At 41.2% G+C, this 27,187-nt stretch overlaps 1 long non-coding RNA gene across 1 annotated transcript; it reads left to right on the top strand.

Moving 5' to 3' along the window:
* The first annotated feature begins 19,280 nt into the window (after positions 1-19,280).
* On the top strand, positions 19,281-26,765 carry LOC105523266. The gene is made up of 2 exons (XR_001003568.1): positions 19,281-19,513; positions 24,857-26,765. It is a non-coding gene; the product is annotated as an uncharacterized LOC105523266 (long non-coding RNA).
* The last annotated feature ends 422 nt before the right edge of the window (positions 26,766-27,187 follow it).

The following is a 27,187-nucleotide window of genomic DNA, read 5'->3' as shown; positions in this document are numbered from 1 at the left end:
AGTGCATTAGCCCTCCCCGTGAATCTGCATTGTCTTTCTTTAGTCAACAGCATGCAGCAGAAGGGATAGCATGCCAGTTTTAAACCTGGGCTTCACAAGGTCTTGCATGTTTCAGCTCTTGGACCTCTGCCCAGGTCCTATGTGTACAAATCTGAACCAAACTACTGGAGTTTGTTCAAACCACTAGAAGCCGAAATGAGTTATCACCTTGCCTGAGTCTGTCCTAGACCCTCCAGCCCCCAGCCAACCTGTGAACTGACCACAGATCATGAGGGAGTTCAGGCAAGACAAGAAGAGCCACTCAGCTGAGCCCAGTCCAAATTACAAAACCAGACACTCTCGTGCTAACAACTAGTAGTTGTTTTTTTTAGCTACTAAGTTTCAGGGCAGTGTGTCACAGAGAAATAACTAGTGATTCCATATTGGTGTATATTTGTAGACACAATTTTACCAAGGAATATGTAATGCTAATTTGATTTCCAAACATTTTAATTTCTGTTTCTGTGATTCCTATTTTGTCCTGGACAGGGAAACTGATTTCTGTGTTGGACATGCAGAGGTGCATTCACAAAACCTTATTTTTCTCTGTTGGACAGATTTTATCAGCATTATAAAATTACAGTGACTTAGGAAACAAAGAATATAAACCATCTCTGTTATCAACAGCTTTCAAATCTATCTCCCGTAGGACATTTGAGGTTTATGTATGTTTGGAAGTCAAATATAGACATGACTTCAACAAAACTAAAATAATTCTTTCTGATAACTCATTGCTTTAAGATCTGTTCAGAATGTCAGCTGTTATTTAACATGTAAACATATAAAACTAAAACAGAGTATGCTTAAATCGATGATTAACACTAATCATTATAGATGAAAATTAAAACCACAATGAGACACCATTTTACACCAGTTAGAATGGCTATGATTAAAAAGTCAAAAAATAGTAGAAGCTGGCGAGGATGCAGAGAAAAAGGAAGGCTTATACACTGCTGGTGAGAATGTAAATTAGTTCAACCTCTATGGAAAACAGAACAGAGATTTCTAAAATAGAACTACCATTCCATCCAACAATCCCACTACTGAGTATTCAATCCACTCAAAGGAAAAGAAACCATTACATCAAAGATACCTGCACTGCCATATTTATTGAAGCTTTATTCACAGTAGCAAAGATATGGAATCAACCTAGGTGTCCATTGGACTGGATAAAGAAAATGTTTTGTATATATTTACACGCACACAATGAAATACTACTCAGTCATAAAAAAGAATGAAATCATATCTTTTGCAGCAACATAGATGGAATTGGAGCCTATTAAGTGAAATTATTCAAAATCAGAAAGTCAAATACTGTATGTTCTCACGTAGAACTGGGAGCTAAATAATGTGTACACATGGGCATAGAAAGAGGAGTAATGGACATTGGAAACTAGAATAGGTGGGGGTGGGAGTGTATCTTGTACAGTATTCAGGTACATTAATCCTAGCTCCTCACCTAGTTGCAGAAATTACTTACTGCATACAATGTACACTATTCTGCTGACGTCTACACTAAAAGCCCAGACTTCACCCTGACACAATATATCCATGTAAAAAATCTGGCCAGGCGCGGTGGCTCACGCCTGTAATACTAGCACTTTAGGTGGCCAAGGCGGGTGAATCACCTGAGGTTAGGACTTCAAGACCAGCCTGGCCAACATGGAGAAACTCCATCTCTACTAAAAATACAAAAATTAGCTGGGCGTGGTGGTGCATGCGTATAATCCCAGTTACCCAGGAGGCTGAGGCAGGAGAATCACTTGAACCCAGGAGGCAGAGGTTGCTGTGAGCCGAGATTCCACCACTGCACTCCAGCCTGGATGACAGAGCAAGACTCTGTCTCAAAAAAACAAAAAGAAAAAAAGAACCTGCATTTGCACACATTAAATCCACAAAGAAATATTTTAAATTCATAACCAATGTGTAACTTCATTCTGCTGTTTAATATTACAATTAATATTTTAAATATTGAATACTTAATATTTAATATGTAACATTACTTCATACTTAATGAATATTTAACACCTAATTTTAAAATTAATACCTGATAAAATCTTAACAACAAGAGTTAGGATGTTTATTAACTCCAATTCTTTTGTTTTGTCAAGGTGTGACTGTTGTAATAATAATTTGGAATTATAGTGAAATGTATTACACTGTACTTTGGGAAGAACTTAATCCCATCGTAAGCTGAGTTCAATCAAGTTTATTCCACATCCTGAGGGTAGGTCAAGGGAAAAATAAGTTGACATCAGGTGCCTCAAATGTATTTTAATGAGCAGTATAAGAATATATTTGCTGTATTCCTGCAGAATGTTCAAAGTAGCTTACTTTTTTCTTATAAACTTTTAAACAGTTTTATTAGCATTGTTTGAAATACTCAACTGCTTGTTTTTCCCACCATCTTTTTTTTTTTTTGAGACAGAGTCTAGCTCTGCCACCAAGGCTGGAGTGCAGTGGCGGGATCATGGCTCACTGCAGCCTCAACCTCCTGGGCTCAAGCAATCCTCCCACCTCAGCCTCCCAAGCAGCTGGGACTTCAGGCTGGCATCATACCACACCCAGCTAATTTTTTATATTTGTTGTAGAGACAGAGGCTCACTATGTTGCCCAGGCTGATCTCAAACTCCTGGGTTCAAGCGACCCCCTCAACAGCCTCCCAAAGTGTTGGGATTACAGGTGTGAGCCACCACACAGGGCCTCTCACCATCTTTAACCAATTTTTTTCTTCCGGTGACACTGTTTTCATTCACAAAGCATTTATATGTAGTCATGAGGTCACTAGCTTTTGAAGAAAAATTGCACAGTCAGAAGACGTATCAACAGCCATGAATTCTAGCGCCTCACCTAGTTCCAGAATCTCTCTCCTCACCCTGGAGGATGGGCCATGTGGCCTGAAAGCTCCCATGACAGCAGACTATTCAACTCGGAAAGAGCACTTATTATTTGGAAGTTTTATTCACATTATGTCCAAGTTAATGCTCACTGCCGCCCACCAAAACCAAAAAAACATACCACAGCAGATACAAAAACCAGCAGAGAAGGAAGTTGGGTCTAGTGCCATCTCCTTAAGCTATTCTTCAAAGACAATGTTTATAGCCCAGCTGTGTTGCCCAAATCCACACAGAGAAAGCCAAATAATGGTTCGAGCTTCCCTAAGTCATCACACTGTGAAACCAAGCACACTGCATTTTCTGTTGTCCTGCTGTCCATGATGCAGTCTCTGCACTCTTCGACACACCATCAAAAAGCAGGGGGTTTATGGAGGAATCTAAGACGTAAAGAGATGAAGTGACCTTCACAAAGTTAACTGTTAGTCAGGATGAGAAGAAAAGCCCTATTTTGACTGCCTGTCCAATGTACTTTCCAGCAGAGCCTGGCTGCACAAACTTTAGTTCACATAAGGATCACCCCAAGGGCCTGACAACACATGGATTCTTGAACCCCACCCCAGAGGTTCTGATTTAGTAGGCAAATGGGAAAATCCAAGAATTTGCATCTTTTGGGCTCTCCAGTCCTGCTGGAGGTGCTACTTCATGGAACAGGCTTTGAGTACTGTTGGGCTAACCTGCACCAGAAAAGGAGACCCTACCTCAGGGGTCTGACATACTTGTTTTGTTTCGTTTTGAGATGGGGTCTCATTCTGTCACCCAGGTTAGAGTGCAGTGGTGCAATCTCAGCTCACTGCAGCCTTGACCTCCTGGGTTCAAGCAATCATCCCACTTCAGCCTCCCGAGTAGCTGGGACTACAGGTATGCACCACCACAGCCAGCTAATTTTTATATTTTGGGTACAGACAGAGTTTCGCCATGTTGCCCAGACTGGTCTTAGTCTCCTGAGCTCAGGGGATCCACTTGCCTTGACCTCTCAAAGTGCTGGGATTACAGGCATGAGCCACTGTGCCCAGCCATACATGTTAAAGACACACCATTGCTAAAGCTATAGTAAGTGGATTTTAAGGAGAGATGACCAGGTGAAGGGCAATAGTTCTAACACAATGAGAATTCTAGTAGTTAAGTCTCCTCTCCCAGCTCTAGGAGGAAGCAAAAATAAACATTAAGAAATCTATAATCCCAGTACCTTGGGAGGCCAAGGTGCGAAGACTGCTTGAGCGCAGGAGTTTGAGACCCACCTAAGCAACAAAGTGAGACCCCCATCTCTAAAAAAAAAAAAAAAAAGTTAAAATTAGCTGGGTGTGGTGATGTGTGCCTATAGTCCTAGCTACTCAAGAGGCTGAGGTGGGAGAATTGCTTGAATCCAGAAGGTTGAGGCTACAGTGAGCCATGATCACGCCACTGCGTTCCAGCCTGGGCAGCAGAGCAATACCCTGTCTCAAATAATTTTTAAAAATAAAGAAAGAGAGACTCTTCTAGAATTAGAGCTTAGCCATTCAGTGGAGGCTGATTCAGCTAACTGAACAAAACTCATTCTTCAAATATTTGCTAAGAAACTTCTCCAATAATAGTAATTCCTTCTCTCTCTCTCTCTCTCTCTCTTTCTCTGGTCTCTCTCCCTCTCTCTCTCTGTCTCTGTGTTTGTGTGTGTGTGTGTGTGTGTGTGTGTGTGTGTGTGTGTTTCATTTCCGTTGTACTACTGAAGAAATGGCTCCCAGAAGATACTTCTTAGTTTACACAGCCCAAAATCATAGAGTTAGACTGTGAGCCCAGAATTTCCAAAACCCAGGCCTAGATTCTTTCCAGCACTCAGCACTGCCTCTCTGCAGAAGCAGAAGCTGAGAGCAGTTATGACTTTGCTGGGAGAATTTGTTTCCTGTAAGCTATTAGTCTGTGTTCTTTTTTACCTCAAGGCAGAACAACATGTTTGCACAAAATAGTCAACACAGCATAGACCATAATGCACAGAAAATAAAGGTATTTTCTTCCTTAGGAAATCACAGTTCTCCATGCTCACAGTGTAAGAAGAAGTTGTGTTTTGTGGCAGCCTGATTTAAAATTTCTCCTTTCAACTTCTCCCTCTACTGTCTTTCTCTCTGTCCTTTGATTTGTTCCTAATTTTCTCCATCCTCTTAACCACATCTTATCTTTCCTCTTTCATACTTTCATTTCTATTGCATCTCTGCTACCACTCAGAGCAACACACAGGTGACTATGAGAGATACTGAACCCCACGTTTGACTCAAATTTGTTTTGATCTAGCTCCTGGAAAGTTACAAGTCCTAATTATGAAATCGTCCTCATGTTCACTTGCTTTCATCATTGTGGCCTGAATTTTAAAAATTCATAAATGTGAAATAATCCCCATATCTCTTCCATTTAAATAACAAAAGATACACATGTAGAAAATCACACTTCTCTGTATTAGAAATTTCAGTGCATTTCTCCATAATGAAGTATAATCCTAGAAAGTTGACAAAGCCCTCATCCATCCCATCTCAATTACAAATGTATCCCCTTTCCTTCAACTAAATTGTTTTGGACCATAAAAATGGAAACTCCATTCTGCAAATGTATTTTGAATCATACTATGTTCGTAGCCAGTTTTTGAGAGTCTATGCTGAAAAATTTTGTGACATTGCAAATTAATATCAAAAAAGGTCCACAAATAACAAATCTATGACTCTGAATTATGAAAGATGATCTGATTATTACTATAAGTTGAAAAACAGATGGAAGAGAAATGTAAAAGACCCCAAAGTGATACATCATGGGTTTCATAGGAAAAAACAACAACAACATATTCTCAGTGTTTTGGTGTTTAACTTTTTTTGGTTGGGTTTGGGGTTTTTTTGTTTTGTTTATTTGTTTAGATAGAGTCTTGTTCTGTAGCGCAGGCTGGAGTGCAGTGGTGTGATCTCAGTCAACTGCAGTCTCTGCCTCCTGGGTTCAAATGATTCTCCTGCCTCAGCCTCCCAAGTAGCTAGGATTACAGGTGTCTGCCACCACCTCCAGCTAATTTTTGTATTTTTAGTAGAGATGGGGTTTTACCATGTTGGCCAGGCTGGTCTTGAATTTCGGACCTCAAATGATCCTTCAGCCTCGGCCTCCCAAAGTGCCAGGATTACAGGTATGAGCCACCACACCCGACTGTTTAACTTTGTATGGATTTCAAATTTCCAGAAATTTACAGTGTAGAACATTTGTCATCCATGTAACCACCTGTGATTTTTTTTCCCTGCTTACAGCAATTTTTTTAAACAAAATAGATATCATTAATTTCAATGTATTTCAAGAGCTTAATGAAATGGCATGTGAACACCACATTTCAAATCTGAACTTGAGCTGACAGGGTCTGGACTCACTCGAATTCATAATTTCAACTTCCTAAGAAATTGTCCTGTCCCCACTCTTTGTATAAGTACTTGCACACACAATTACAGCAGCCACATCAAAATATTACAACATCATGTTTCTTTTAGAAAAGAGAATTGGCTTTAGTTTTGATGTCTTTTAAAGCACCATCTCTTTGGCTGTTCTGTAAGTATATTTATCATTTAAGCAATGAAATTTCCATCTCAGGAAAAGAAAGTGTCCGTTTTTTTCTCTCTCTCTCTGACTGATAGTTCCTCATGCTGAACTCTTTATGAACCAGAAAAGGGGACGCATGGCCAGCGTCTTTCCGTGAAACATTCTCTGCTGATAGATGTTACTGCCAAGGCAGCTGTGAGAAGGCCAGGACTCACTATCAATGCCAAGCGTGCAGTCATCCGTCATTTGCAACCAATTCTACTTTGCTAGTGCACCCACTTCTCTTCAGAGAAGTTCTATTGTTGGTAGAATGAGAAAACCCTCTTTGTTCTCCTGAAAAACTGGGATGTTTTTCAGAAAGGCCCAGGCAGGCTGGGCATGATGGCTCATGCCTGGTATCCCAGCACTTTGGGAGGCTGAGGCAGGAGGATCACTTGAGCCCAGAAGTTCAAGAGCAACCTGGGCAACATAGCAAGACTCTATCTCTACAAAAAATATATATATATTTAAATTAGCCAGGTGTGGTGGTGCATGCCTGTGGTCGCAGCTACTTGAGAGGCTGAGGCGGAAGGATCAATTCAGCCCAGGCGGTTGAGGCTGCAGTGAGCCATGCTAATGCCACTGCATTCAAGTCTGGGTGACAAAGAGAGACCCTGTCTCAAAACAAACAAACAAACAAAAAATGCTCAAGTGCATTGATGTTTAATAATAGAAGAAAAAGATTAGCTCTTAAAAGATTAAGCATATGTGGACTTTAAGTTTGCTGTGAGAAATAATTTACAACATTAGACTTTCTCCCTTTAACAATAAATCATGTGTTAACTGCTTAAATTATGGTTTTTGGCTTCTTTTCATGCCAAGATTAAACACCAATGAATAAATACATTTGCTTCTCATAGCAAATAGTTGGAGTCTAATTATTGCCATATATCGTTATATGCCTGGTAAAATATTCTAAGGGACAAACAGAAGAATCCGGTAATCAAAAGGCAAAAAGATACGTTAATTTTTTTAATACATGGCTCTGGAATAAGGGAAAACAGAACTTTAAAATGAAGAAGGATTCCTCCCTGAAGGAACTTTGGATCTAACTTCTTCCAGGCAGGGTAAGGTGGCTCACCCCTGTAATCCCAGCACTGGGAGGCTGAGGTTAGAGGAGCACTTCAGCCTAGGAGTTTGAGACCAGTCTGGACAACATAGCAAGACCCCACCTCTACAAAAAGTAAAATAAAATAAAATAAATTAGCCAGGCATGGTAGCACAGTCTGTAGACCCAGCTACTCAGGAGGCTAAGGCAGGAGGATCATTTGAGCCCAGGAGGTGGAGGCTGTAGTGAGCTGTGATTGTGCCGCTGCACTCCAGCCTGAGCAACAGAGCAAGACCCTTTCGAAAACAAAAAACAAAAAAACTTCTCCCTCATAAGAGCATCTTTAAAGGTCAATACAGTGCAAGTGTTTAGCAAGTTGTTCTCAAGAAGTAGGAAAATGAGAAAATATTAAGGCCTTCTATTCATGCACTCTATCTAAATTTCTTTGAATGTCTTTAAAATGCAAAGAGAAAAATTATTGATCTATGACTATACACCATGAAAGTGCTCATTCTACTTGGCAAAACAGTCAAAATATTGTTGGAGATAATATTGTATTGCCTAGTTATGCTTCTCACCCAGTTATTTATGTACTACAGATATACAATTGCTCAAATTTGTGGAACGAGAAAGAAAGCCAGATGTACAGGCTAAAAAATGAAAATTTTTAAATCATTGATTAAACATTCATAATTGGCTTTTTTCACTTAGTGACTTTTGATACTTTATAGATACAGCTCAATTTTGTCTTGTGTCAACTTCTCGTGCTATTTTCTCTGTAGAAAGTTTATGTGATCCTTGAACCGGAGTTATTATTTATTTATAAGTATATAACTTTATCTTCCCCAGGAGATCACCAGTTCCAAAGGGCGTTCATGTTATTTTCATAATCAAGAAAAAATAAAAATATTCTTAAAACTTTTGAATTTTTAGGAGGCCAGAAAAAAATTATACTACCTAGCTTAGACCTATGCTCAACATATTTGCACATAAAAAAGCAAGTCATTAATTCAGAATAATTCAAGCAAATTCAATACATAAAATACTCTTGGGCAATGAACATAGAGGGATCAGAATGTTTTATTTATCCCCAAATCAAAACTGACAAACACAAAGGCATCTGATTCTCCAGCATGTTTTTATTGAGGGATTGAGTAAAGAAAATGAAGCATCTGCATTTGCCATTTGGTGGTATGAGATGAATAAAAAGAATGCAGAAATGTATTCGTTTAAACTTCCTTTTTTTTGAGACAGGGCCTTGCTCTATCGTTTTGTCTGGGGGGCAGTGGTACGATCATAGCTGACTTCAGCCTCAACCTCCTGGACACAAGCAGTCCTCCCATCTCAGCCTCCACATAGCTGTAGAGGAGACGACAGGTGTGCACCACCACATGCAGCTAATTTTTTTAATTTTTTTTGTAGAGATAGGATCTCCCTATATTGCCCGGGCTGGTCTCAAACTCCCGGGCTCAAGTCATCCTCCTGCTTCAGCCTCCCAAAGTACTGGGATTATGGGCGTGAGCCACTCACGCCCAGCCCCAAAACTTCCATTTTAAGATCTGTGTTTTCTGCACATAGAGCTGCAGAAACTATTAGTACTGGGGAGTACCAAGCATGACATTTAAGGGCAACACTGACGATTCTAAAATACACGTGTTTTATTTAAATCTGTGAAAGTACACAGATAAAGAATCTTGACTCTTTCAAGGTAATCTCCTTAGAGCTATCCGTATACTCAGAGGTGCTGTTCTTGATGGAACACAGTTGTGACTTCCAGAAACACTTTCAGAACCTAGAGTGCATTCTTTCATGCCTGCATTCCTTTCCACGAGACTGTTGCTTCACTAAATGTATTATTGAGAACATCTCCACAGACACAAATCTTCACCCTTTCCAAACTGATCTGGGTTTTGGCAACATTTTAAGTGAGTTTTGTTTGTTTGTTTTGTTTTGTTTTTTAGGTACAGGATCTCACACTCACCCAGGCTGGAGTGCAGCAGTGCAATCACAGCTCACTGCAGCCCTGAACTCCTGGGCTCAAGGGATCCTCCCCCATCAGCCTCCTGAGTAGCTGGGACTACAGGCACACACCACCACATCTGGCTAACTTTTCAAAAATTTTTGTAGAGATAGGATCTCACTATGTGGCCCAGGCTGGTCTTGAGCTCCTGAACTCAAGCCATCCTCCTGCCTCAGCCTCCCAAAGTGCTGGGATTACAGGCATCAGTCACCATGCCTGGACTTGAGCAGCTGTTATACAAGATATAGTAAGTAAGTAAGCTTTACAATTCTATTAGGGAATTGAAAAACAATTTTCAAAAGATAATTTTTAACCAATGGACCAGAAAGAGTAAGAAAGTGAAGCATTGACATTGTCCTTTTATATTCTTCCTCATAGCAACAAAAACTTCAGTAGATCATTTTCAAACTCCATCTGCATACTCTAAAAAGATACTCTCAAAAGGCAATTGAAAGAGTCAGCTGAATGACTTATATTTACACCTCACTAATCAATTGTCTGAGAAGACACTTGGCTAGGGCCAGGCCAGGAAAGAAGAAAAAGAGAAGACAATCAGTTAACCCAATTGACAGGTGGCTCTGGGATGGTATACGGACAGCCTTCTGTGTTTTACAAAAGTTGAGTCGTTCCAAGAACAGAATAACAGCTGATCTCTCAAATGATAGATGTGGATCCCCTGGCTAATAGTAGAGGAGTGATTTGCCCATTAAATTGCTGAGGGCTATTGTTTGATTTAATACTGGCCAGGCAGAAACAGGAAATCTTCCTTGGAGTGGAGCAGGTCACCCCGTCTAAGGGTTGAAATCATTGGCTGTTGTTGCTGGTCGAAAAGCATAGGCCAGGCCGGGCAGTGGCTCACGCCTGTAATCCCAATACTTTGGGAGGCTGAGGCAGGTGGATCATCTGAGGTCAAGAATTTGAGACCAGCTTGGTCAACATGGTGAAACCCCCTCTCTACTAAAAGTACAAAATTAGCCAGGCATGGTGGCTCACGCCTATAGTCTCAGCTATTCTGGAGACTGAGGCAGGAAGATCGTTTGAACCCAGGAGGCAGAGGTTGCAGTGAGCCGAGATCACACCACTGCACTCCAGCCCGGGCAACAGAACGAGCCTTCATATCCAACAAAAATAATAATAATAAAATAAAATAAATAAATAAAATCTATGAAAATAAAAAATTGAAAAAGAAAATGCGGTATATCTACACAGTGGAATTACTATCCAGCCATAAAAGTAAATGAAATCATGTCTTTTGCAACAACATGGATGGAACTGAAGGCCATTATCTTAAGTAAAATAACTTGGAAAGTTAAATGCCAGATGTTCTCATTTGTAGTGGGAGCTAAAGAATGTGCACTCATGGACATAGAGAGCGGAAAAATAGACATTGGAGACTCCAAAGGGTGGGAGAGTGGGAGGGGGTGAGGGATGAGAAATTCTGTCATGAATACAATGTGCATTATTCAGGTGATGGATACATTGAAAGCCCAGAAGGCAGTAGGTAATATACCTATAACAAAATTGTACCCGTACCTCTTAAACTTATACAAATTAATAAAAAGCATAATGATACATCTCTTGACCACTTAAGGAAGCAGAAATGTTAAAAACTATCTGTACAAGTTATAAACTGCTTTGTCACAACATCCAGAAACTTGAAAAACACACCCGCTTATTGAGAGACTGAATAAACATTGGCCAGACTATCTATAAAACAATGCTTAACCTCAATAATAATGAGAGAAATGCAAACTTTTAAAAAATTGCTTGCCAAGAGATGGCAAAAATTAATAGTCTGGCTGCACCAAGTATTGGTATGAATAGAAAGGAGTCAAGCTCTCATATACATTTTTTTTGGTGAGAATAAAATAGTCCCACAACCACCTTGGAATCAGTGAGCATTTTCTAGTTAACTTGAGCATACTCTTTCTCTAGGGTCCTGCAATTAAAAAAAAAAGGCCAAAGCCCATGAGCAAATATTCATACCCACATTGCCCATGACCAGAGAATACTGAAAACAACCTATGCACTCATCAACATTGGGTTCGATGAAGAAAATAGGGTAGATTCACACAATAAAACTGCAATGAATATGAATAAACTCTGTGTACATGTATCGACATGAATGCATTTGAAAATCATGATAGTGAAAGAACCAAGTCAGACAAAACTATATGCCCTATGATACCATTTATGTGAAGTTCAAAAACAGGCAAAACTAAACAATGTATTGTTGAGGGATATTTACATAGACAATAAAACAATACAAAAGATAGAATGACTGAACATTTCATTACTGGGTTGGCATTTTTTGTTTTGTTTTTCAACCTGGGTAACAGAAGTTAATTTTATAAATTATTTATTTATTTTTTTTTTTTTTTTTTTTTTTTTTTTTTTGAGACAGAGTCTCGCTGTCACCCAGGCTGGAGTGCAGTGGCCAGATCTCAGCTCACTGCAAGCTCCGCCTCCCGCGTTCACGCCATTCTCCTGCCTCAGCCTCCCGAGTAGCTGGGACTACAGACGCCGCCACCTCGCCCGGCTAGTTTTTTGTATTTTTTTAGTAGAGACGGGGTTTCACCGTGTTAGCCAGGATGATCTCGATCTCCTGACCTCGTGATCCGCCCGTCTCGGCCTCCCAAAGTGCTGGGATTACAGGCTTGAGCCACCGCACCCGGCCCTATAAATTATTCTTTAAACTCAATCCGTTATATGTTTTACGCATACTTCCCTATATGTATGTACAAAGATAGACAAGGGGTAGGGGAGAGAGAGAGAGAGGCATGGAGGGAGCAAGGGGGGTAGGGAGGGAGGAAGGAATGAAAAGGAGAGAGTGCAATAAGCAAAAACAGGAAGGAGAGAGTATTGGAAATACTGAAGAAATAAATAACATGTAAAAAATAAAGAAAACGCGTGACTCCATTTCACAAGTCCTTTTATTTCGATGGGCTTCCTGGGTATTGCATGCAAATCTGCATGGTCTGCAAGCAATCACACATCACATGCGTGCGTTACACACATCACCATTCAGCTACTGCTGATTTTCCATTTGTCTGTCTGCCTACCGTGTTCTTTAGTTTCGAAATCCACGATGGAAGACTCTATTCAATTTTGCATCCTCGGCACCTCGCATGGTGCCTGGCAAACAGAAGAACAAATATGATTAAATTTTAAAATGCATTAAAACCTTTAAAATGGACCAAAATAATGGGAGGAAATGTTGCCTTATTTTTAAACTCTAAATGAGTCCATGGGGAGTGTCCATGGGGAGCGTCCCACCCCACACCACCCACCGCACTCCCCACACACACTTACGATAGCCTCTCTTCAAGACGCAATCTTAATTTGTACATAACCAAAGTAAAAGAAAAGACAATTCTGAAAACTTGAAAAAGCTGTGCCCCCTCTTCTAGGTCTTATTATGTTCTTTTCAATGTCCAAACACAAATTGATTTGGCAACGCACGTTTTCTTAAAATTCCTAGGGGCGTTTATTTAACCGAACCACAATAGCATGCCATTTGCATGTATTTGTATATTTGGATTCAGATAATGTTTTCCATTTACTTTTAAATGATCCCATATAATGTGCTATTATTCAACTGTACCCTCACTGAATATAAATAATTTAATATTCACATTTCTAATGCTTGCCAGCGGAAGCAACTTTTTCCCTCAAAATGTGTAAGACAGAGTAGGTTCTCATGCTTAATAAAAAGCAAAAATGGCCTGAAACTATTTATTTTTCATTTTAGAAATATTATTGCAATATAGACAGAACATAAACTCAGTACTTAACAGAAAATTAATATAATTTTAATGTCCTATTATGATGATTTCTATTCTCCATCGCTTTTGCATTTATGAATAGTTTGGAATAAACTTTCCATAAAATGTAAGTTCTCAATCTGAATCTAAAAACTATTCAAAGAACCGACCAGCATTATATAATAGCACAGATGTGACAGTACAATTTTTTAAAGTTATCAAAAGAGACCAGAAATCACTGAAAAGAGGCAAAAATAATACTATTTTAGTTTTAAATCGCTGATTTTTCTTTTATTTTCTTTTTTGATTTAGACAAAGGTTCCCATTGCATAAATAGTTGATTTTTACTACAATTCAGGAAGAAAGCTAGTTCTAAAATTCCTGATAGTTAAAATAGCTACATGTTATGCTTAAACATTAACATACATTACTAAAAGTTACAAAGAGCTGGTTAGCATATGAAATTCACAAATATAACCTTTCTGATTTTCTTCTTCATCAAGAAATCCTCTTATGTCACCAAGTCAGCCCCATTACTAAATGGAAATAGTGTAAGTCTTTTTACATCTTCACCCACTATTCCTAGCTGACTCAAGACCGTGTTACTACAACGCTTATTTAAGAGAAATATTTCTGGTTAGAAATGGTGTAATAAAGTCCATCTTGAACTCTCCTCTACTTGGAAATCATTTCAAAAAACACAATAGAGGTGAAAAACAGAAACACTAACTTCCTTTTTATGAGAATAAGAGATAGAAGATATTCAGAATCACAAGCAGTGGAAGCCACACAGGGCTGTGAAAAAAGAGAGAAAATAACCCTGGTTGCAAATTCTAATGTCCAGGAAAAATCAGTTCTCCGTGGAAGGAGAAACCAGAAGTCCAAGACAAATACTTCTTGTTGGCAATAATGAGGAAAGTGTGCTATGGACTCATGGTAAGAGCTCCTCTGCAACCAGTCTAAATTCAACATTAAGAGAAAATGGTGTTGAATGAGAAATCACAGAGACAGCCATATTTGTAGAAAGCATTCATCACTGAGGCAGACCAAAGATGAAACACGAATGCAGGGTGCAGCTGCCTAGCTTTTTGGGTAAAACAAAAAGGTTAAAGGTATTACTGGGAATCCTATTCAGTGGAAGGAAGGAAGGAAGGAAGGAAGGAAGGAAGGAAGGAAGGAAGGAAGGAAGGAAGGAAGGAAGGGGCATGTATTGGAATGAAGTAAAATATTTGTATTCATGATGACATGATCTTGCAAGTAGAAAATTGTCTAGTATCTGCAGAAAAGCTACCAGAATAATAAGTGGATTTAGAAGGTCACGGAATACATTGCTCATTTTAAAAATTAAATTAGGCCAGGCATGGTGGCTCACGCCTGTAATCCCAGTGCTTTCGGAGGCCGAGGCAGGCAGATCACGAGGTCAGGAGATGGAGACCATTCTGGCTAACATGGTGAAAAAACTCCGTCTCTACTAAAACTACAAAAAATTAGCCGGGCATGGTGGTGGATGCCTGTAATCCCAGCTACTTGGGAGGCTGAGGCAGGAGAATGGCGTGAACCTGGGAGGCAGAGCTTGCAGTGAGCCGAGATCGTGCCACTGCACTCCAGCCTGGGCAACATGTTGAGCAAGACTCCATCTCAAAAAAAAAAGTTAAATTATACTAGTAACAAAAAGTTGGAAAACAAATTATGTTAAATGTCATTTACAATAGCAAGTAGTACTGAGAGACAGATTTAGCAAATCCATGCAACACCTGAACACTGAAATTTTTTAAATATATATGTTGATGAGAGAAATTTATGAAGACCAATACATAGAGAGATATATCATCTTTATTATTTGAAAGTATTGGCATTGTTAAGGTGATAATTTCCTCTTACTTGATCTACTGATTCAACGAAATGCCAATCAGTGTTTCATTAGGTTTTTTTTATATTGACAAGCCAACTCCAAAATTTACCTGCAAATGCGAAGGACCTAGAATAGCAAAGTAATTTAGACAAAGAACAACAAAATTAGAGCACATGTGCTTCTGAAGTTCAAGACTTACTAGAAGGCAACTATCAATATCATGTGTCACAGGCAGTAGGACAGACAGGGAAAACAATGATATAAAATAGAACCACACATCCATGGTCAATTGACTCAATGTGGAAAGAATAAGCTTTTCAAGAAATGGTGTAAGAATAACTGAGTATTCTTTTAGGAATTAAAAAAAAAATACCCTTTTTCCACACTATTTAGAAGGTTGTATCAAAATGTATCATAGGCCTAAATGAAAAAGCTGAACTATTAAGCATCTAGCTGAAAACACATGAACAACTCTTCTTGAATTTGGTATAGAAAAGATTATTTAGGGCTCAGTGGTGGCTCATGCCTGTAATCCCAGCAATTTAGGAGGCCAAGGCGGGCAGATTACTTGAGGTCAGGAGTTTGAGAACAGTCTGGCAAACAATGATGAAATCCCATCTCTACAAAAAAAAAGTAAAAAAAAAAAAAATATTAGCCTAATCCTAGCTCCTCGGGAGGCTGAGGCAGGAGAATTGCTTGAACCCGGGAGGTGGAGGTTGCCAAAAAAAAGAAAAGAAAAGAAAAGAAAAGATTGTTTAGCTAGGACACAAAAAGCATGAACCATAATATTTTTAAAAATTGATGAAGTGGACTTTATCAAAATTCAAAATTCTCTTTAAACAACATCATTAATAAAAGAAAAGATAAGCCACACACTGGGAGAAAATATTACATAAAATATATTTATTATATATTGAGAATATATAAACAACTCAATTACAAAAGACAAGCAACCCAATAGACTACTGACAAAATATATGAACAAATACTTCACAGAACAATAATACACACACACACACACACACACACACACGAAGCCAATAGGTATATAAACAAAGATCCCCACCATTATCAGTGATCAGAGCAATGCAAATTAAAGACACATGACCATGAGCACAAATAACATTTTCAAGCTTGACAATAACAAGCAATGAATATAAAGCAGCTACAACCCTCCTACATTCTCAGGTGTAAAGTGAAACAACTTTTGAAAAACAGTGCAGCATGTGAACCTAAACATGTAACCAGAAGAAAAAAATAGAAATAGCCTGTAGACAAAGATGTGTTCACTGATACCATTTTTATTCCTAATAGCTCAGACAGGTAAATACCTCCACTGTAAAAAAAAATTAAGCTATTCCACTACGATTATGATTTTTTTTTTTTAATTTGCACAGTCTCATTATCCCTGTGTATTTGATTTTCTTCTCTGGGAGCCTGCAGCATTTACCTTGGAAGTGTCCCAAGCAGGTGACTGAGCCAGTTTCACTCACCTTTGGTTGACCTCACCTGGAAATGATGGGGAAATTGTATTTTTCTCACATTCTAAGAACACCTGGTTGACCGATGATGCAATAATAATTATATAGATGGGTTCTCTGCACCAGATAGCTCCTTCCATTGCAAAAACATTGTCATTCATGCATTTTCACCCCCCAGCTAAACCTCACATGAAGGTCTAAGAAAGAACACTAGAATGTGTCAAAAATCACTGATTTCTGAGTTGTGTTTTTTTTTTTAAATGCTAGTGTTTGGTGCCATCTAGTGGGTTCAATTTACCATTTAAGCCACACAAAAAAATCACCATAACAGAGGGAAGAGAGAGGATCCTTTTAAAATAAATGAAATCAAGAATTGCTTTTCAAAAATGCCGGGCTGGGTGGCTCACGCCTGTAATCTTAGCACTTTGGGAGGCTGAGGCGGGTGGATCACCTCAGATCAGGAGTTCAAGAACAGCCTGGTTAACATGGTAAAACCCCGTATCCACTGAAAATACAAAACTTAGCCCGGATGGTGGCGGGCACCCGTAGTCCCAGCTACTGGGGAGGCTGAGGCACGAGAATCGCTTGAACCCGGGAGGTGGAGGTTGGAGTGAGCCGAGATCACGCCACTGCATCCCAGCCTGGATGAGGGAACGACACTCTGTCTCAAAAAATAAAAAACAAAAAACAAACAAAACAAAAAGCGTGGACTAGGGCTCAAAATTCTGATGCCTGTCTTTTTTTTTAATAATTAAAATGAACTTTTGCTTGATGAATATGGGGGTGATATTCTGTTTCGAGGGTGACAAAAACGTTCGGGGACTAGACGGAGATGATGGTTGTACAATATTATGCAAGCTGTGTACTAAATGCCACGGAATTCTGTGCTTGGAAATAGTTAAATGTACGTTAGAATAATAACATTCTAAGAAAATATGAATTTAAAATGGGAGGCATGGTAGATAACATGATTGCCCACACGGAATAGTCTTTAAATCTGCCCAATATAGTCCAACGTTGTTTCTTCAGATGGCTATGCTTTAATTTACCTGGTATTTTACCTGCTATGTCACTTTTCCCCCCACTTTCTCACCTCAGCTATTCAAACAGCCCCCTGCCCAGACTTCCAGCACGCAATCCTGCCTCCCAGGATAAGCGGCATCCTTCCTAAGCCATCCAAGACATGGTGTCACTGCACTTCTGAATGTTCCTGGGTTTTCCCCAACTTTTCCCAGTGGAAAGCCCTGTAAGGATCTCGATGGAAGTTTAGTAGGGTTAGGGGCTGGCACCAGCTGTCCCCACTGTTGTAAGCCCTCTCATCTCCTCGGGCGACAATTGGGGGGATGGGCGATGGTCTGGGGACCAGCTGTGGGGAGCTACTCCTGCAGTGCAGAACCCACGGATGCAGGGAAGACGTACATCCTTCTTGTACGGCACCGGTGTGCAGGGATGCCTGAAATGGGGAGAAGGCAGAGTGCTGGGAAGGAAAGCCAGCACTCTTCGGGGTACACTGTGGGGGTGGCAGGGAAGGAGGTGGGAAAGATTATTTCAGCAGGGAACAGGAGTTAGAGGGGGAGGCTTGCGCCCGTCCACGCTTTCGAGAGTGCACTCACACAGGCACATGCACTCACTCCCATGCACACACTCCCACTCATTCATGTACACACACACTTGCATTCTCATGCCCTTTACACTTGCCCTTGCACACTAGCACACTCAGGTCCACACACAATACACATACACAGTCATACACTGAAAAACACACCCACACTCACACTCATGCATCACAATCCTACACTTACACCATCACATGCACACGCATACACTTACACACATTCACACCCTCATACGGTTACACTCACACACTCAGCCTCACACATATGCACACTCTCACTTATACACTCACACATACTCAACACTCACACATACACATGCATACTTCCACATGCTGTCATTCATAAACACTGACACACAGCCACACACTGTCACACTACACACACACTTTTCCACGCTCTCACACTCAGACCCACTGGCACATAGTCATGAACACACCCACAAGCAGTCACACTAACACACACGCTCACCCTCCCACACACATGCACTGCACACTCACACACTGACACATTACATGACTTCATAGTTTACACATACACTTCCATGCACATTCACTCCACACCTTTCTGCACACTCAGACACTCATTCACACTCCCATCATCACAACACTGACACACTTCCGCCTGTCCTCACATGCCTACACACTTGCCACACACACACTGACAGTGTTCCATGCACACTCACATATCCTGCGCATTTGGTCACTAACTTACCCTCATGACCACACACACACACACACACACACACACGGGCTTTCAAATGCACTCATCCACAAACACATATTCTCATATGCAGACACACTTGCACACACCTTCGCACGCTTGTTCACACTCCCTCACATGCAGTCACACTAGCTGTCACACTCACATGTGCTCACACGCATACACACACTCCCCCCCCGCTCACCCCAAGCCCACCTGACAGGTGACACACTTTACCTGTGCGGCTGGGATGGCTGGTCCTCTGCCTGCGCTTTGAGGTTCCTTGGGGGCAGCGGCTCATGCTGCTTTTCCCACTGCGGTGTCTTCTGTGGCTTCAGTGTCGCCTAGTGCAGGCTGCCGTTCAACAAACACATTGTCAACAGTCGATCAAAAGAAACCCATTGGCCACCGTACCCTGAGGACTAACCCTGAGGCAGCTGCCCTTCCAGATGCCCTCAATAGTCTAACTGATTCCATCGCCCCAGCCTCAGGGGAGAAGCACCGCTGCCTATGCACTCCATTTACAGGTGAGACGGGGAGAGGAGAGGTTTAGGGAGTGGCCAAGTCCCCTGCCTACACAGCTGCCTCCCAATCTATCTTCTCACCCTCCCCTTTCTCAGGCGAAAATCATCCTCAGTGTTTCTGTGGGATCCTTTGATCTGGACATTGCCAAAGAAAACATTGCACCAGACAAGTTAACCCTTCAAGGAAGGCCTCAGTCAGGACTACTGCAATACGGAAGAGAGAAGGAGCTTAACTTCGTTGAAACAAAAGGCTGGAGAGTTAAGTGCTGGGGTGAGATGCTGAGAAGGAACTGGAGACATTAGGAAGAGGTTAGGAAATGCGGTAAAGCTATGTGTTGGCTTATTGGAATTTTTCAAAACTAGGAACCTGCCCTTCTACAAAGACTGAGAGACAGATGTATCATCTCCTTCAATAATTACATTTTAAAGGGATGGCTCTGAGGTCTTGAGAAAGACATTCCTGGGTTGCAAAACTAGCAAGAGGCTAGAAGAAAATTTGGGAGAAGATTTGCATCTCAAAGAGGTAGAGAAAGAACTCACAATTGCAAGTTTCCTAAAATAAATCCTCCGTGAAAAAGGAGGCCCCATGGATGGAACTGGAGGTCATTATGTTAAGTGAAATAAGCCAGGCACAGAAGAAAAATAGTGTGTGTTCTCACATGTGGGAGCTTAAAACCTGGATCTCAGGGAGACAGAGAGTAGATTGGTGGTTACCAGAGGCTGGGAAGGGAGCAGAGAAGGGAGATAAAAATAGTTTGATTATTGGATACAAATACCAGGTTTTTTAGGTTTTTTGTTTTATTTTTTGGAGACAGGATTCTGCTGTGTTGCCAGAGTAGAGTACAGTGGTGTGATCATAGCTCACAGTAACCTTGAACTTCTGGACTCAAGCAATCCTCCTACCTCAGCCTCCCCAGTAGCTAGGACTACAGGTGTGTGCCACCATGCCAGGCTGGCTTTTGTTTTTTTTTGTAGAGACAAGAGTCTCACTAGGTTGCCCAGACTGGTCTCGAGCTCCTGGGCTCAAGAAATCCTCCCACTTTGCAAATATACACTTCAATAAAAGAAAAAAGACATAGTGTTCAATAGATCAGCAAGTGACTGGAGTTTACAATAATCTATTGTACATTTCTTTTCTTCTTTTCTTTCTTTTTTTTTTTTTTTTTTTTTCAGTCTCGCTCAGTCACCCAGGCTGGAGTGAGGTGGCACGATCTTCCCTTACTGCAGCCTTGACTTCCCAGGCTCCAGAGATCCACCCACCTTAGTCTCTTGAGTATGGGACCACAGGCATGCACCACCACACCTGGCTAATTTTTGTATTTTTTGTAGAGACAGGGTTTCGCCATGTTGACCAGGCTAGTCTCAAACTCCTGGACTCAAGTGATCCACCCATCTCGGCCTCCCAAAGTGCTGGGATTACAGATGTGAGCCACTGCACCCAGCTGTCTTGATGTTTTTAACCTTAATAACAACCAAGTGCATCCTTGATATGCTCTCATCCCCCTTGCTGTAAGCACATTAAAATGCTGTTATGACGTGCATTCAAGTGATCAAACGGTGCTAACATCAATGCCTATTTGAAACTCAACATAAAGGCCTAATGTAATATTCAGCAGACAAGAAGCCATATGCAGACACATTCTTTTAAAATAACAGGTCATTATTTGGTTCTTTCTCATGTGAGAGTCGGATGACTCAGAGCCAACATAAATTCCAAGTGGTATGCAGAAAACCAATGCATAGCTGGAGTGGGGAATGAAGGTTAGTATCTGCGGTAAGGCTGAGGTGATGCAAGCGGCCAGACGGTCATAGATTCACAATGATCTGAGTCTCCACCATCCTGCAATCCAACACCTTGCACAGCCTTCAAACACCAGCTGGGAAATCAAAAGTGGCGTGTGCAGTAGCAGGAGATCTGTTCACCCTCTATTTCCTCTCATCCCCATGCAGCAATCTGTGAACAGAGAGAAGCCTTTAAGCTCTGGGATCTGCTGCTCTGCAGAGACAATTTGCATTTCTCTCACCACCTCTGGAATTCTTACTGGGAAATCCAGGGTACCCGGGAGCTCAGGTCATCCTGTGTCCTTTGGGATGTTAGGAGGAAGCAGAACAGCCAGCTCCCAAATGGAACACTGCAGAATGCTCACTTCTCAAGGGTCTGTTTTGGGTTTGTTTTTCTGGTTTTTTGTTTGTTTGTTTGTTTGTTTGTTTGTTTGTTTGAGACAGGGTCTCTGTCACACAGTCTGGAGTGCAGCGGCATGATCTCGGCTCACTGTAACCTCTACCTCCCAGGTTCCAGGGATTCTCCCACTTCAACCTCCCGAGTAGCTGGGACTACAGGCACGCACCATCACACTCAGTTAATTTTTGTATTTTGTTATTTGGGGTTTTTTTTTTTTTGGTAGAGACAGAGTTTTACCGTGTTGGCCAGGCTGGTCTCAAACTCCTGACCTCAAGTGATCCGCCCACCTCAGCCTCCCAAAGTGCTGAGATTACAGTCATGAGACACCGCGCCCGGCCTCCTTCAAGGGTCTGAATCCAGCCAGTGAGCTTGTCCTGCGTCATGCCTGCTTCATCCTATGCAATGGAGAGAGGCTGAGATTTTATTTTAGTAAGAAAATCTATTGAATTGTATTACATCAAACTAAAAGGGAGAGACGCAAACATAAAAAGTAAAATAAAACTCCAGAAACTGCGACAGCAAGCAACCCTCCAAAATGTGGCAAAGCTCTGTGTATATTAAAAATGTACTGAGGTCAGGCATGGTGGCTCACACCTATAATCTCAGCACTTTGGGAGGCCGAGGCGGGTGGATTGCCTGAGCTCAGGGGTTCAAGACTAGCCTGGGCAACACGGTGAAACCCCATCTTTACTGAAGTACAAAAAATTAGCTGGGCGTGGCAGCGTGCACCTATAATCTCAGCTACTCAGGAGGCTGAGACAGGAGAATCACTTGAACCCAGGAGGCGGAGGTTGCAGTGAGCTGAGATCGCGCCATTGCACTCCAACCTGGGCAACAGAGCGAGAGTCTGTCTCAAAAACAAACAAACAAAAGTACTGAAACATGCAACATCCACCTTTTCGTAGTAGTTCCCACGGCCTACACAAATGAGTACAAAATGCTTAATATTTTGCTTGCCCTACATTCTCTTTTGCTGGAAGGGTGGTTCTGAATAAAAATTTTCTATTTTCCCATTCTTTGCTTTTTCATTAATGCTATTTTCTTTGCCCCCAAGTTATAGAGTGGAAAAACTCCCAATCTCTTTTTCTTCTCTCGTGTATTTTCAGGTAGATGCATTCTGTTACTATATTCTATCTATCCATTCATTCCATCTATAATCTATCATCTATTCCATACATCTATCCATCATCTATCTATCTATTCCACCTATCATCTATCTGCCTACCTATTATTGTCTATCTTTCTATCATCTATTCATTATCTATCTAGTCCATCTGCCTATCATTAATCTGTCATCTATTCCATCTAACATCTGTCTACCTATTATCTATCTTTCTATCATCTATCATCTATCTACATTTACCTATATTGTTCTCTCTGTCAATCATCTATGTATATATGTATGTATGAATGTATGTGTGTAATTTTCTATCTTCTAGTTATCCATCTATCTATCCATCTGTCCATCTATTTCTCTTATGTGTATAGATACATATATAATCTATATATTTTACATCTGTAACTTTTTTTTTACTTTTATACAACAGTGACATTAATTAACTCCCACCTAATAAAAACTGTATTCTAAAACTTGGTGTAGTAGAAGGCTGAATAACCTGACCCTGGATCAAGGTACATATTGCGTGGCTGAAAAGCACTTGGCTTTGTTAGACTTCATCTTTCTCCTACATAGGACTAGGTCGCCAGCCTAGAAAATCTCAAAGGTGCCTTACAACCTTTGAATGCATTGGTTCCATGGAAGCAGGAGGCTTAAGCTCTAGACCCATGGCTGCTGTACTTATACATAACTCGGGCATTGCCATAAGGGAGCCTTAGGATGGCAGTACGACACTGGTTCCTCAGAACACCCTACATGCAAATTGGCTCTCCCGAGAGCCGTTTTTTACAAAGTGATGATCTTGGAAACATGGTCCACCCAAATGCCTCTGCCTGCAGTGGATTTCTGCAGACTTCAGAGAATCTGGGCACCATCAAAGCCAAGCAGTCCCTGGTGTAGTGTCTAATAGGGACTGTGTAATTAGGGCATGTTTTACGTGAGATTCTGTTCAAGAGATGTAAGTACAAGAAAAAGACAGCTTTTCACGGCAGAGATAAGATAATTGAGCTGTCTGGCATAGTGACTCAAAGCCATTGAAGGTTCTAGTCAAATGATTCCTCTGTTTTTGACTTTTTAAATGGCTCTTTCACTGTTATTGCCTCTGGCAACTGCCATTATAATGAAAGAAATTTTGTTCCACTAAAAGGCTACTCCATTTATGGACTCAAGCCAGACCAAAATAACAAAGCTCTCTTATAATCCCGGTATGTTTGCTGACCATTCCCATTTCCCTCTCTGGCTGTCCAGAAATAGACTCTCTTCCAAGGTATCACTTTTATTTATAGCCAATATGAAGGTCTTGTAGAAAAACATTGACTTCCAAAAACAACAGATGAATGTTATAGCAAGAGTGCAGAGAGAAGGGAACGCTTATACACTGTTGCTGAGAAGTAAATTGTACAACCTCTGTAGGAAGCAGTATGTAGATTTCCCAAAGAACTAAAAATAGATCTACTCCTTTGACCCAGCAACTCCACTAATGATTATCTATGCAAAGGAAAATAAGTTATCAAAAAAAGACGCCTATACTTACATGTTTATTGCACCTCAATTCACAATAGCAACATCATGGAATGAATCTAAGTGTTCATTGGATGAAGAAAATGTGGTATACACACACCAAGGAGTACTATGCATCTATGAAAAAGAATGAAACTATATCTTTTGCAGCAACATAAATGGAGCTGCAGGTCAATATCCTAAGTGAGATAACTTAGAAACAGAAAATCACATACCACATGTTCTCACTTATAAGTGGGAGCTAAAAATGGGTATACATGGACCTATAGAATGGAATAACAGACACTGGATACCTTTAAAAGGGGGAAGGTGGGAGTGGACGAGGGTTGAGAAATGACCTATCTGGTATTATGTTCACTGTTTGGGGGATAGAAGGCCAATCCCCACCACTGGGCAATATATCCGTGTAACAAACCTGCACCCTTATGCCCTGAATCTGTTTTTTCAACATTGACTTCCACGGTCACTATCTGTCTGTGAAATCACTCCTCATCAACCAGGACTTGCATGTCTTTTTGTTTCTCAGGTGAACTGTCACCCCTGCAACTCAGCCTGCAACCAGGCCTGGCCACCACCAGTTTCCCCACACTGAGCTGAATATTGGACATGCCCATCTTAGATATTCCAGCCCATTTTGAAATTCCACATCGATTCACCTGACAAAGTCTGAAGTTCCAGGGCAATTTATCTGGAAAAGCTCACCTGGAATCACGTGTCATTTCAACCAACAACTATGGAAGAGGATGTGGCATCAAAACCAAGGGTATCAATTATTTATAAGGGTTGTGTGGTGGTTGGTCCAGGTATCTCTCCTTCACGCCATCACTCCTTTCAAGAGCTGCCACTATTTTCTAATTTAGCACAGGAATTTAGATGCCCCTAAATAAGTAGGCATCCAGTATCCGCCCACACCATTTTTTGTGAGAGTCCATATGGAGACACTACTACCACCACTGCTCTCCTACTGCATACCCCACCATGCCAAAGAATGGTGGCTCACACCTGTAATCCCAGTGCTTTGGGAGGCCAAAGAGAAGGAACACTTGAGGCCAGAAGTATGAGAACAGCCTGGGCAACATAGTGAGACCTCATTTCTACAAATAAGTAAAAAAAAAAAAAAAAATAGGGCATAATGGCACACACATGTGGTCCCATTTACTTAGCAGGCTGAGGCCGGAAGATCACTTGAGCCCAGGAGTTTGAGGTTGCAGTGAGCTAGGATTATGCCACTGCACTCTAGCCTGGGCAGCAGAGAGAGACTCTATCTCTAAAAAGAGGGAGAAGAAGGAAGGAGGAGGAAGAAGAGGAAGAGGAAGAGGAGGGGAAATACTGCTCTTTCTCAGACCCAAGGTAAAAAGGTTTTTGGTCTCATGTCGACCAGAAAGACACTGATATTTAATTAAGCAATATAAAAAGGCTCATTGTTAGGATTAAGGAGTAAGTAAAATCAATATTGAGATAGGAGGATGGAGGACATCAACTGAGTTCCGATCCCAATGAAGAGGAGAAAAAGCTACAGCTATCTGGGTGAAATACCTACTTATCCTAGAAGAAGACTTTTGACAGCAACATAAAATTCATACCTATAGGTTTTTAATTCTTACGGATGCTGTAGCAAATAACAACAATTTGGTTGGCTTAAAGTAACAGATGTTTATTTTTTTCCAGTATTGGAGACCAGGAATCTGAGATCAAGGTGTGCGCACGGGTGCGCTCCCCCTGGAGGCTCTAGGAGAGGATCCTTCCTGCCTCTTCCAGCTCCTGGTGGCTCCAGGTGTCCCTGGGCTTGTGGCCACATCACTACAGTCTCTGCCTCTGTCTCCACGTGACCTTTTCCTCTGTGTCTGTGTCTTCTCTTCTGTCTCTTAGAAGGACACTCACTGGTCATTGGATTTAAAGGCCACCTGGGTAATTTAGAGTGATCTAATCTCAAGAATCTTACCTTAATTACATGCAAATATTCTTTATCCAAATTAGTGTGCATTCACAAATTCTGGAGCTTAGTACTTGGGCATATATTTTGGGGGGTTGGCAGTTGGAGGGGCTTTTATTCAACTCAGTACATCTTAATAAGGAATGAATGCCCCCCAACTTGCCTTACAAGTCATATATTAAAAACAGTGTTGGCCTGACACAGTGGCTCATGCCTGTAATCTCAACACTTTGGGAAGCCAAGGCAGGAGGATCACTTGAGCCCAGGAGTTGGAGACCAGCCTGGGTAACATAGGGAGACCCAGTTTCTACAAAATATTTAAAAATTAGCCAGGCACGATGGTGCATGCCTGTGGTCCTAGCTATCCAGGAAACTGAGGTGGGAGGATCACTTGAGCCTGGGGGTTCAAGACGGCAGTGAGCTATGCTCACACCACTGCACTCCATCCTGGGCAACAGAGCTGGACTCTGTCTCAAAAAAAACAAGACTAAAACATCAAAATAAAAAAGCAATAAAAATAGCCTCCACATACAAACTAACTACTCTTTCTTGAAAATATTACACTTTTTTTCTTCTATATCTCTACTCATAGCTCTCAACACCTTTCTTAAGCCCACATCATAACCTGTCTTGCATAACTTTGTGAGTCCCCGACTTTTCACTGGACTAGATTGTAGAGCTACATCCTTCTTAAGAATAAATCCGGCCAGACGCGGTGGCTCATGCCTGTAATTCCAGCACTCTGGGAGGCTGAGGTGGGCGGATCATGAGGTCAGGAGATTGAGACCATCCTGGCTAACACGGTGAAACCCCATCTCTACTAAAAATACAAAAAATTAGCGGGGCGTATTGGCGGGCACCTGTAGTCCCAGGTACTCGGGAGGCTGAGGCAGGAGAATGGCATGAACCTGGGAGGCGGAGTTT

This window comes from Colobus angolensis, unplaced genomic scaffold, assembly GCF_000951035.1.
Source record: "Colobus angolensis palliatus isolate OR3802 unplaced genomic scaffold, Cang.pa_1.0 Scaffold459, whole genome shotgun sequence".
In the NCBI taxonomy this organism is placed as follows: domain Eukaryota; kingdom Metazoa; phylum Chordata; class Mammalia; order Primates; family Cercopithecidae; genus Colobus; species Colobus angolensis.
Note: the sequence above shows the minus strand (reverse complement) of the source record. Positions and strands in the feature narration are given on the sequence as shown.